The 10,446-nt window shown below is 38.4% G+C and overlaps 3 pseudogenes; all 3 read left to right on the forward strand.

Moving 5' to 3' along the window:
• The first annotated feature begins 765 nt into the window (after positions 1 to 765).
• Positions 766 to 1,176, forward strand: LOC149783228 (protein BUD31 homolog pseudogene; annotated as a pseudogene).
• Positions 1,177 to 5,159: 3,983 nt separating this feature from the next.
• On the forward strand, positions 5,160 to 5,570 carry LOC149783229 (protein BUD31 homolog pseudogene; annotated as a pseudogene).
• Positions 5,571 to 9,534: 3,964 nt separating this feature from the next.
• LOC149783230 (protein BUD31 homolog pseudogene) lies at positions 9,535 to 9,945 on the forward strand (annotated as a pseudogene).
• The last annotated feature ends 501 nt before the right edge of the window (positions 9,946 to 10,446 follow it).

Consider the following 10,446-nt stretch of genomic DNA (forward strand, 5'->3'; position numbering starts at 1 on the left):
CGAGTGGCCGAGTGGTTTAAAGCGCTCTTCATTACGGACCACTGGCAGCTCACCTCTGCCTGCATGGGTTCGAGTCTCGGATTCAGCCAATGTCAGTATGTGAAAAAGCTTGCCGGTAGCTTTTCGTGGGTCGGTGGTTCTTTCCGGGGTTTTCCCGGGTTCTTCCTCCACCGTTAATACTGACTGCCATGTATAGCCGATCATGTGCTGAAAAATCGCGTTAAACACAACAACACCAACAACATATATGCATACATACATACTTTATTGACATGTCGGAAATATCTTTCTTTTACGTGCTATCAATTGTCGGGTGTAGATTTCTATTTCTGCTACTAAATGTGCTTTAATAACAATAATGCAGGTTTACAGTTAGTATACGTTATATATATTTGTTTCGTTGGCACTAGCTTCACAATTACCTTTTAGGCACATACTCACCTCACTTTCTCGTATGGCATCTACTCATGCCGGATGCTTAACAATAGGGTGTCATTAGTACAACATATGTGCAGTATGGCGTATCAACTAATCCTTGAACAGGTTTATTATTGGTCAGTTTGATGTATAAATGGTTTTATTTACAAAATAGAACTAAACACCGACAATGGTAAGGTGACACTATAAAAGACACATATTTTTAGATGCAGTGATACTCCTTCTTACTGATGCACACTGATTAACACTGTTGCAAACATTTCTGAGACGGGTGACTGTTCTAGAGTGCAAATATTCGCTCCAAGTTTAAGTGCAAACCATACAACGATGCTTAATTTAAAGACAATAAGGAAATGTTCTGCAGAGAGACATGAGTTGATAAAGCCAGGCCTAGAGCAGGACGACAAGATGAAAGCGGCCGAACAAGAGTCTCAAGGTGGTGAAAGAAAAGTGGAAGCGCTTTGGCCAGTTTTTCATATTGATCAACATAAATCCAGATACATGTGCGACTTGCCCTGTACCAGCGACACCATTAGTAGAGAGTTGTGCGAGTACGCTTTAGAGAAGAATAAAGCAGATAAAATTCCCTTCGCGAAATGGAAGAAGCAGGGTCATGAAGACCTCTGCTGTCTTCCTTGTATTGAGGCCCATTGCACATGTCGTAACCCTAAAGCCAACCTAGCAGAGGATAACACAGGAGCCTGTATTTACTGCGGATGTAGAGGTTGTACTGGCTGATGCCGCTTTTTTGAATTGAAAAGATGTGTCAAGCCGAAAAATCATGTGTCTGAACAGACTTACAACTTCTTTATAGAAAACGGATGGCCAATTCATAATTGTATTCTGCTGATTTAAGGATGCTTCAGTGACCGGTTCCATGACGATGTTTTTGTCCACAGACGCGGTGGTCATGTTGGATACATTGTGCTGGACAATAATTAGTGCCAATATCATAATCTTGTTCAATTGATCTCATTTGGTAATCGTGATAGATCTGAATGATATGATAGGAAACTTGATCTCTCTTAATCATCTGAAAGTAATATTATCTTATACTGTATACAACTGTTATTAAATTTTAGTCTCGGGGTACATCCTTTATTGTATCGCGTATGGTGTCATAAAAAAATCAATGAGATGAATATATTTAATTGACTGAGAAATCTTCCGCAATGCCTTTCTATACATCATTATTTTATGCAGCGTTATATATGAACATTATTTTCTTTTCAAAATTTTGATAGCAGTTAATGCCATACACATTTGTCAAAATATGCAAACAGACTGAAACCGAATATATCATTGATACAAATGGGCCCATTTTTAAGACTTATCTGCAAAATCCGTGTGTACAAATTCGTTCATAATTTTTGCAATAAAAACAAATAAAAACATTTAATCGTTGAGTTTCTTTATCAACCGCATAACTTGATATATTTTCGGAATGAGCTAATTTTGATCATGCTCATAAATTAGTTCATGCCTACATACGTACGCACGAATCTACGTATCTATTTTCCTATCTACATATATACCTACTTACCTAACTACATCCTTCCATCCATCCATCCATACATACATACATAAATACATACATGCATGCACATCAATTAAAGAACGTGTTCACGTGATGGCATGCATAAAATGTACAAGGATACATGGATATACATATATTTGCACGTGGGCATACATGAAGCAAAGCTTGAGCGAACGAGGAAGGTGCGTACCTATACGTACATGCATGAATCGGCTCATTGATCCATACATCCGTGCATGCATGCAAATACATACATACATACATACATACATACATACATACATACATACATACATACATACATACATACATACAATACAATACAATACATACATACTTACATACATATAAAATTTCTATGCCGTTGTTATTTGCACAAATCAGTTTTCCAGTAAGATGAGTGTGTCGTATGCCTGCTTTCCCGTAATATACATGCATTTTTTGCGTCCAAAGACAATTTAGAAAGCACCGGTGCTCATAGTGTGACCACAAGTCTTTTCCCTGAGCGAAAAGTTTTGAAATGCATTGTTTACTTCAATTCCTGATGCAATTCAAAATAATTTTCATCAACGACGATTGTAGATATTGTATTTGTCTTGAACACACGTGTCTGCTGCTTTGATTGGGCTACTTCTGCTACCTTGCATATTATTGGCATTTCACTGGCTACATACTGTGAAGTGACAATGAAAAGTATACATACCTCACATCAAATTCATACTCAACACATGCCTGAAAGACCTAATTCACAAATATACCCATATCTTTATTACAAAGCAATAATATTTCAAAACGAGACATCATAGCGCTAAAAGATAAATTTGCCAGGGGCCGTATTACCAAACTCTTCTCTGCCACCTATGTTTAATCTTACAAATACATGCCTCGAGCACGAGTTTCAACCCTATGAGGACAGAGGTGTGATATCTGTGATCGGTAAGGGCGGTCGCCTTGGAATATTAGGCCACCTGCAGCCCCAAATGGAAAGCTATTCCGAGTCCAAATGTATGTTATTGATTCATCCTTGATTACGGCAATATAAATGTTCATCATATGCAAATGACCTGCATGCCTGGGAACAAAATCAACTCAAGACTGAAACGTGGGAAGTACCTGATGAAGATTAAGTTGTAGACTCGTTTATAGCCCTTGCTGATATCGTCACGTGAGTAATGAAACGTGCAAGACGGAAGTCGAATATAAATCTTCCAATTTTTCAAACATTCACATAGACGCATATACACAAATGCAGGTATACAATTTCGTCAGGTGACCGTTTTGGGCTTTTTTTAAAAAAATACACTTTATTTATGTATCCGTCTCTTGGGGTTGGGCTTTGGGTTCTTACTGTCCAATGCAGTTAACATGACAATATCATTTAGATGTGTAAAACTTGTGCAAAACAGTCGGGCAACCGCAACCTTATTTCAATCTCCCTCACCACTCCGGTGGCCTAGTGGTTAGACTTTCCATCTCGGATGCGGGAGGTCGTGGGTTGAATCCACGACCGAATCAAACCAAAGACTTTCAAAAATGGTACTAATAGCTGCCTCGCTTGGCGCTCTGCATCAAGAGGTTAGTTTTAAGACTCGTCGGCTTGGTGTCAGGATAATGTGACTGGGTGGGACATCATGCTGTATGTCTGCGGCATGATGCCCTAGTGCTAGGCATCACTGCAAACTGCCACATTGCAGGCATTGTAGCTATATGACTGTAAAATTGTTAGTGGTACGTTACAAATCCAAATCACAAGACATCACATCAGTCTCCCTCTCCATGCAATATTTATATATTATCTGCATGAACTCTGTTATCGGTGGTTTCTAGATAATATATCATGACAAATTATTTTACTGCGCCATGTCTGGTACATTTTATTGATGATTGCGCTGAATGAGGGATATAAAGTGTGCCAAAGGCGGGACAGTTCCCGAAACGGGCATATGCCCATGTTCCGAACGGGGTCATTTTGGGAGTAAGCGAATGTCTCGCCACGTTATTTTTATGCAGGAAAACACGCTTGTGTTCTTAAATCATTGGCTGGGATTGAGCGGTCTTGCATTTCTTTTAATATTTAACATTTTTACAACCTTTAATCATTCTTTGATCAAGGGATACATCAGCCGCGTGTATCAGTGAATGCATCCAGATATTTCCTTCGAAATATGTGTTATTTCAATCGGAAAATCTACTTGTTTCCATTGACTTTGAAAAATTGCTGTGTTGAAATGTCATGTGGTCTTATACATACATAAATATATTAATACATTCATACTTACATTCATACATACATTCATACATACATACATACATACATACATACATACATACATACATACATACATATTTACACACACAAACACACACATACATACCTACATACCTACATACCTACATACATACATACATAAAGGGGCCCCGAGTGGCCGAGTGGTTTAAAGCGCTCTTCATTACGGACCACTGGCAGCTCACCTCTGCCTGCATGGGTTCGAGTCTCGGATTCAGCCAATGTCAGTATGTGAAAAAGCTTGCCGGTAGCTTTTCGTGGGTCGGTGGTTCTTTCCGGGCTTTTCCCGGGTTCTTCCTCCACCGTTAATACTGACTGCCATGTATAGCCGATCATGTGCTGAAAAATCGCGTTAAACACAACAACACCAACAACATATATGCATACATACATACTTTATTGACATGTCGGAAATATCTTTCTTTTACGTGCTATCAATTGTCGGGTGTAGATTTCTATTTCTGCTACTAAATGTGCTTTAATAACAATAATGCAGGTTTACAGTTAGTATACGTTATATATATTTGTTTCATTGGCACTAGCTTCACAATTACCTTTTAGGCACATACTCACCTCACTTTCTCGTATGGCATCTACTCATGCCGGATGCTTAACAATAGGGTGTCATTAGTACAACATATGTGCAGTATGGCGTATCAACTAATCCTTGAACAGGTTTATTATTGGTCAGTTTGATGTATAAATGGTTTTATTTACAAAATAGAACTAAACACCGACAATGGTAAGGTGACACTATAAAAGACACATATTTTTAGATGCAGTGATACTCCTTCTTACTGATGCACACTGATTAACACTGTTGCAAACATTTCTGAGACGGGTGACTGTTCTAGAGTGCAAATATTCGCTCCAAGTTTAAGTGCAAACCATACAACGATGCTTAATTTAAAGACAATAAGGAAATGTTCTGCAGAGAGACATGAGTTGATAAAGCCAGGCCTAGAGCAGGACAACAAGATGAAAGCGGCCGAACAAGAGTCTCAAGGTGGTGAAAGAAAAGTGGAAGCGCTTTGGCCAGTTTTTCATATTGATCAACATAAATCCAGATACATGTGCGACTTGCCCTGTACCAGCGACACCATTAGTAGAGAGTTGTGCGAGTACGCTTTAGAGAAGAATAAAGCAGATAAAATTCCCTTCGCGAAATGGAAGAAGCAGGGTCATGAAGACCTCTGCTGTCTTCCTTGTATTGAGGCCCATTGCACATGTCGTAACCCTAAAGCCAACCTAGCAGAGGATAACACAGGAGCCTGTATTTACTGCGGATGTAGAGGTTGTACTGGCTGATGCCGCTTTTTTGAATTGAAAAGATGTGTCAAGCCGAAAAATCATGTGTCTGAACAGACTTACAACTTCTTTATAGAAAACGGATGGCCAATTCATAATTGTATTCTGCTGATTTAAGGATGCTTCAGTGACCGGTTCCATGACGATGTTTTTGTCCACAGACGCGGTGGTCATGTTGGATACATTGTGCTGGACAATAATTAGTGCCAATATCATAATCTTGTTCAATTGATCTCATTTGGTAATCGTGATAGATCTGAATGATATGATGGGAAACTTGATCTCTCTTAATCATCTGAAAGTAATATTATCTTATACTGTATACAACTGTTAATAAATTTTAGTCTCGGGGTACATCCTTTATTGTATCGCGTATGGTGTCATAAAAAAATCAATGAGATGAATATATTTAATTGACTGAGAAATCTTCCGCAATGCCTTTCTATACATCATTATTTTATGCAGCGTTATATATGAACATTATTTTCTTTTCAAAATTTTGATAGCAGTTAATGCCATACACATTTGTCAAAATATGCAAACAGACTGAAATCGAATATATCATTGATACAAATGGGCCCATTTTTAAGACTTATCTGCAAAATCCGTGTGTACAAATTCGTTCATAATTTTTGCAATAAAAACAAATAAAAACATTTAATCGTTGAGTTTCTTTATCAACCGCATAACTTGATATATTTTCGGAATGAGCTAATTTTGATCATGCTCATAAATTAGTGCATGCCTACATACGTACGCACGAATCTACGTATCTATTTTCCTATCTACATGTATACCTACTTACCTAACTACATCCTTCCATCCATCCATCCATACATACATACATACATAAATACATACATGCATGCACATCAATTAAAGAACGTGTTCACGTGATGGCATGCATAAAATGTACAAGGATACATGGATATACATATATTTGCACGTGGGCATACATGAAGCAAAACTTGAGCGAACGAGGAAGGTGCGTACCTATACGTACATACATGAATCGGCTCATTGATCCATACATCCGTGCATGCATGCAAATACATACATACATACATACATACATACATACATACATACATACATACAATACAATACAATACAATACATACATACTTACATACATATAAAATTTCTATGCCGTTGTTATTTGCACAAATCAGTTTTCCAGTAAGATGAGTGTGTCGTATGCCTGCTTTCCCGTAGTATACATGCATTTTTTGCGTCCAAAGACAATTTAGAAAGCACCGGTGCTCATAGTGTGACCACAAGTCTTTTCCCTGAGCGAAAAGTTTTGAAATGCATTGTTTACTTCAATTCCTGATGCAATTCAAAATAATTTTCATCAACGACGATTGTAGATATTGTATTTGTCTTGAACACACGTGTCTGCTGCTTTGATTGGGCTACTTCTGCTACCTTGCATATTATTGGCATTTCACTGGCTACATACTGTGAAGTGACAATGAAAAGTATACATACCTCACATCAAATTCATACTCAACACATGCCTGAAAGACCTAATTCACAAATATATCCATATCTTTATTACAAAGCAATAATATTTCAAAACGAGACATCATAGCGCTAAAAGATAAATTTGCCAGGGGCCGTATTACCAAACTCTTCTCTGCCACCTATGTTTAATCTTACAAATACATGCCTCGAGCACGAGTTTCAACCCTATGAGGACAGAGGTGTGATATCTGTGATCGGTAAGGGCGGTCGCCTTGGAATATTAGGCCACCTGCAGCCCCAAATGGAAAGCTATTCCGAGTCCAAATGTATGTTATTGATTCATCCTTGATTACGGCAATATAAATGTTCATCATATGCAAATGACCTGCATGCCTGGGAACAAAATCAACTCAAGACTGAAACGTGGGAAGTACCTGATGAAGATTAAGTTGTAGACTCGTTTATAGCCCTTGCTGATATCGTCACGTGAGTAATGAAACGTGCAAGACGGAAGTCGAATATAAATCTTCCAATTTTTCAAACATTCACATAGACGCATATACACAAATGCAGGTATACAATTTCGTCAGGTGACCGTTTTAGGCTTTTTTTAAAAAAATACACTTTATTTATGTATCCGTCTCTTGGGGTTGGGCTTTGGGTTCTTACTGTCCAATGCAGTTAACATGACAATATCATTTAGATGTGTAAAACTTGTGCAAAACAGTCGGGCAACCGCAACCTTATTTCAATCTCCCTCACCACTCCGGTGGCCTAGTGGTTAGACTTTCCATCTCGGATGCGGGAGGTCGTGGGTTGAATCCACGACCGAATCAAACCAAAGACTTTCAAAAATGGTACTAATAGCTGCCTCGCTTGGCGCTCTGCATCAAGAGGTTAGTTTTAAGACTCGTCGGCTTGGTGTCAGGATAATGTGACTGGGTGGGACATCATGCTGTATGTCTGCGGCATGATGCCCTAGTGCTAGGCATCACTGCAAACTGCCACATTGCAGGCATTGTAGCTATATGACTGTAAAATTGTTAGTGGTACGTTACAAATCCAAATCACAAGACATCACATCAGTCTCCCTCTCCATGCAATATTTATATATTATCTGCATGAACTCTGTTATCGGTGGTTTCTAGATAATATATCATGACAAATTATTTTACTGCGCCATGTCTGGTACATTTTATTGATGATTGCGCTGAATGAGGGATATAAAGTGTGCCAAAGGCGGGACAGTTCCCGAAACGGGCATATGCCCATGTTCCGAACGGGGTCATTTTGGGAGTAAGCGAATGTCTCGCCACGTTATTTTTATGCAGGAAAACACGCTTGTGTTCTTAAATCATTGGCTGGGATTGAGCGGTCTTGCATTTCTTTTAATATTTAACATTTTTACAACCTTTAATCATTCTTTGATCAAGGGATACATCAGCCGCGTGTATCAGTGAATGCATCCAGATATTTCCTTCGAAATATGTGTTATTTGAATCGGAAAATCTACTTGTTTCCATTGACTTTGAAAAATTGCTGTGTTGAAATGTCATGTGGTCTTATACATACATAAATATATTAATACATTCATACTTACATTCATACATACATTCATACATACATACATACATACATACATACATACATACATACATACATACATATTTACACACACAAACACACACATACATACCTACATACCTACATACATACATACATAAAGGGGCCCCGAGTGGCCGAGTGGTTTAAAGCGCTCTTCATTACGGACCACTGGCAGCTCACCTCTGCCTGCATGGGTTCGAGTCTCGGATTCAGCCAATGTCAGTATGTGAAAAAGCTTGCCGGTAGCTTTTCGTGGGTCGGTGGTTCTTTCCGGGGTTTTCCCGGGTTCTTCCTCCACCGTTAATACTGACTGCCATGTATAGCCGATCATGTGCTGAAAAATCGCGTTAAACACAACAACACCAACAACATATATGCATACATACATACTTTTTTGACATGTCGGAAATATCTTTCTTTTACGTGCTATCAATTGTCGGGTGTAGATTTCTATTTCTGCTACTAAATGTGCTTTAATAACAATAATGCAGGTTTACAGTTAGTATACGTTATATATATTTGTTTCGTTGGCACTAGCTTCACAATTACCTTTTAGGCACATACTCACCTCACTTTCTCGTATGGCATCTACTCATGCCGGATGCTTAACAATAGGGTGTCATTAGTACAACATATGTGCAGTATGGCGTATCAACTAATCCTTGAACAGGTTTATTATTGGTCAGTTTGATGTATAAATGGTTTTATTTACAAAATAGAACTAAACACCGACAATGGTAAGGTGACACTATAAAAGACACATATTTTTAGATGCAGTGATACTCCTTCTTACTGATGCACACTGATTAACACTGTTGCAAACATTTCTGAGACGGGTGACTGTTCTAGAGTGCAAATATTCGCTCCAAGTTTAAGTGCAAACCATACAACGATGCTTAATTTAAAGACAATAAGGAAATGTTCTGCAGAGAGACATGAGTTGATAAAGCCAGGCCTAGAGCAGGACGACAAGATGAAAGCGGCCGAACAAGAGTCTCAAGGTGGTGAAAGAAAAGTGGAAGCGCTTTGGCCAGTTTTTCATATTGATCAACATAAATCCAGATACATGTGCGACTTGCCCTGTACCAGCGACACCATTAGTAGAGAGTTGTGCGAGTACGCTTTAGAGAAGAATAAAGCAGATAAAATTCCCTTCGCGAAATGGAAGAAGCAGGGTCATGAAGACCTCTGCTGTCTTCCTTGTATTGAGGCCCATTGCACATGTCGAAACCCTAAAGCCAACCTAGCAGAGGATAACACAGGAGCCTGTATTTACTGCGGATGTAGAGGTTGTACTGGCTGATGCCGCTTTTTTGAATTGAAAAGATGTGTCAAGCCGAAAAATCATGTGTCTGAACAGACTTACAACTTCTTTATAGAAAACGGATGGCCAATTCATAATTGTATTCTGCTGATTTAAGGATGCTTCAGTGACCGGTTCCATGACGATGTTTTTGTCCACAGACGCGGTGGTCATGTTGGATACATTGTGCTGGACAATAATTAGTGCCAATATCATAATCTTGTTCAATTGATCTCATTTGGTAATCGTGATAGATCTGAATGATATGATAGGAAACTTGATCTCTCTTAATCATCTGAAAGTAATATTATCTTATACTGTATACAACTGTTAATAAATTTTAGTCTCGGGGTACATCCTTTATTGTATCGCGTATGGTGTCATAAAAAAATCAATGAGATGAATATATTTAATTGACTGAGAAATCTTCCGCAATGCCTTTCTATACATCATTATTTTATGCAGCGTTATATATGAACATTATTTTCTTTTCAAAATTTT

This window comes from Sinohyriopsis cumingii, chromosome 14 (assembly GCF_028554795.1).
Source record: "Sinohyriopsis cumingii isolate HCF-2022 chromosome 14, ASM2855479v2, whole genome shotgun sequence".
NCBI lineage: Eukaryota > Metazoa > Mollusca > Bivalvia > Unionida > Unionidae > Sinohyriopsis > Sinohyriopsis cumingii.